The sequence below is a fragment of the Zalophus californianus genome, chromosome 10 (assembly GCF_009762305.2).
Source record: "Zalophus californianus isolate mZalCal1 chromosome 10, mZalCal1.pri.v2, whole genome shotgun sequence".
In the NCBI taxonomy this organism is placed as follows: Eukaryota; Metazoa; Chordata; class Mammalia; order Carnivora; family Otariidae; genus Zalophus; species Zalophus californianus.
Genome location: NC_045604.1, coordinates 16799053 through 16802033, shown reverse-complemented (window position 1 = coordinate 16802033; position 2981 = coordinate 16799053).

Here is a 2981-nt window from a genome sequence, read left to right as displayed (position 1 = left end):
ACTTTTGCCTACCTCTTATTTCCTTTTTCACCTTTTCTGTTCTCCTGTTACTAAGTTAGAATATAAATTCTTCCATAAATAACATATCCCTATGAAGATAAAAGAGAAAAGGATTATAAAGATAAAACATGTTCATATTTTTGTACAACCAATTTCCTTTACAATTTTATTTAGACCCCAGGCAATAGAATGAGTTGTAATTTCATGAATAACATATATATAATCATAAATGTTTAAATAAATTGCTAAACTCTTTTGAACTAAGGTACATAGGACCTATGAGATTATCTATTTTGCACAGCTTCTTGAGTTAAATGTGTCAAAGTATTTTGCTTCATGTATTCAGTAGCAAAAGCTTGAAAAAACTATGCTGACTCAGTTTCTGTTTGCATCATGTCATTTGAGCATAGCCTAAATCTGAGAGCATGGACTCTTGAGCCACACTCCTTGTGTTTGAAAATTGGTTTTTCCCCTACCTGGTTGTGTGACCCAGGAAAATTTAGTTATCATCTCTGCCTTAGATTCTCCTGTCTAGGGCACTTTTTAGCCCATGTCTAAGCCAAACACCAGCAGGAGGTGCACCTGTGATTAAAAAAAAAAAAAAAAGGGTTAATGCGGTGTCTGGCTGGCTCAGTTGGTGAAACCGGCAGCTCTTGATCGTGGGATTGTGAGTTCAAGCCCTGGTTGGGTGGAGAGATGACCTGAAAATAAAACCTTAAAAAAGAAAAAAAGTTAAGTTTAAGTCTTCTGTAACTAAGCAAGGCAACATACCACACCAGATGAAATCTTCAGGTACCTCAATAAAAGGATTTAGAAGAGACTTATTACAGGATTTAATTTGAGAAGAGGTCAAAGGAAGTGGAGTTTTGTTCTGGATCAGATGCTGTCAAAAATAAATGCAATTTGCTGTTTGGGTATCTTTTCTCTAGGAGGCAAGAAGGGCAAAGAAGCTACATTTGTCACTGAAGTAGCAATAGTCAGTATAAGCTGGAAACAGGAAATACTTAGTAATATTTTGTGGTTAAAGAGAGTCTTTGCTTTTATTTATTTTTTTTTTCAAGTATGAGAAAGGAATCATTTTCATAGTCATGGAGATTCCTCATTGAATGCGAATATTATATGAAACTGATCCTGTTCATCAGGGAAATACTATTGTCTAATTGGTAGCAACGTGATCAGCCATAGCTTATACATCTTAGGGCTACTTCTCTTTGTTTTTTGTTTTCTTTCTCCATACTTTTGGCCAAGAACTCATAAAAGCAGGCTGTAGGATATTGCTGAGAATTTACTAATCGGAAAGCTGTGCAGGTAACGTTCTCTTTAATTGAGCTAAAGTTAGCCTTTTCTGTTTCTGTTATAGGGTAAGTTATCATCTAATTTGATGATGGCTACACAGTAACTTTTAGGACTCTAGAAAAGATTCATCAGACAGCTTCAGGACAGACATTTCCCAGGGGAAAAAAAAAGACTATTAGTCTTTGCAATAGACTGAAGCCAGGAGCCTAGATGACCAAACCCTGACTGCAAAACATATATCCCACAGTCCAGAACAGTTTTTTCAGAGTTAAGTGTCTTTTTTTTTTTTTTTTCTATTGGCCTGGCCATGGACCTTTCCATATAGAAACACTAAGAAGTGTTTCCCATAGCATACTTTCTCAGCTCATTGAAAGGAAATCAAGGGCTAATGTGATTGTCCTTAACTACACTAGATAATAATGTAAACTGGTTGGTTTGATCTTCAGAGAAAAGTTGATGTCCATGGAAGAAATAATTCTATGGGACCACAGAATGTATTAGGAATATAAGAATCATTTATGGCAACAGGAGTGAGGTAATCTTAGGTACCTCTACTCTAAAAGAGCAGATTTTCTGATTGAAGTTAAACAGGACCTGCAAAGCAGTAAGCTGAGTGGGATGTAAAAGGATAGTCCTGATGTTTGTTTCCACTCTTACCAAGCTATGTTTTGATGAGAGTGCTGGACTGATTTCAGTAGAAACATTTTGTTGACAGGAGGTCAAAGTCTACTTCAATGAGATTGAAAGTTGGAGTTAATGGTGAAAGAAAAATGTAAATACTTAGAGGAATGTGAAGAAGGAAATCAACCTTCTGAAAAATTTAAGAACAGTATTTGGCATTTTTATCAGCAGGATCAGATGAAGGCTGGCACATTCAGCAATAGCTAGGATCCGATCAGTAGTTATGGTCTGAAAACATCTTACAAGAGAGGTTTCTCTTTCATTAAGTGGTAGTTACAGGTGACCCGGCACCTGCCCACGGAAAGCCTGGCGCTGTCCAGGAAGAACTGGCACCTGCTCCTGCGCCAGCCCCTGCCCCTGCCCCTGCTACAGTTCCTGGCACTCCCCCTTCCCCCACCCCAGCCCCTGCCCCTGCCTCAGACCCAGATCCTGACCCTGCTCCTGCCCCTTCCCTTACCCCTGCCTCTGCCCCTGCCCCAGCCCCTGCCCCTGCCTGTGCTCTTGTTCCTGTCCCTGCCCCTGTTCCTGCTCCTGCCCCTGCCAGAGCCACTGTGAGGATGGAGGTGGAAAGTTATGTGAGCATAGTGAGTACCTTTAAATGATCACTAGAGATCATGGTAACAGACAGGATTAGTATTACAGGAAAAAGTACAGAAGTATTCGAAAAGGAGTATTATTTTAGCTTCTTGGTTGAAAAATGTCTATTTTGTTTTGTCATCTAAACCAAGAGTCTTGAAGTCAGATCTCCAGTGTTAAAGAAAAATTGCACCAGACAAAGTGAACAAACACTGATTTTATTCTGATACTATCACCAGGAATAGGAGAGAGCACAGGCCAAGTTCAGACACCCATTTCCATGGAAACCAAGGCCTGGAGAGCTTTTACGAGCTAGGTTAGGGAGATCCTAGGCGTTTGTATTTGCTAATTGTCTTTACCTGAAAGAAAAGTCTACTTTCTCCCATCTTCACTGCACAAGGTAGTTTTACAACGTGGAGCCAAGGGAC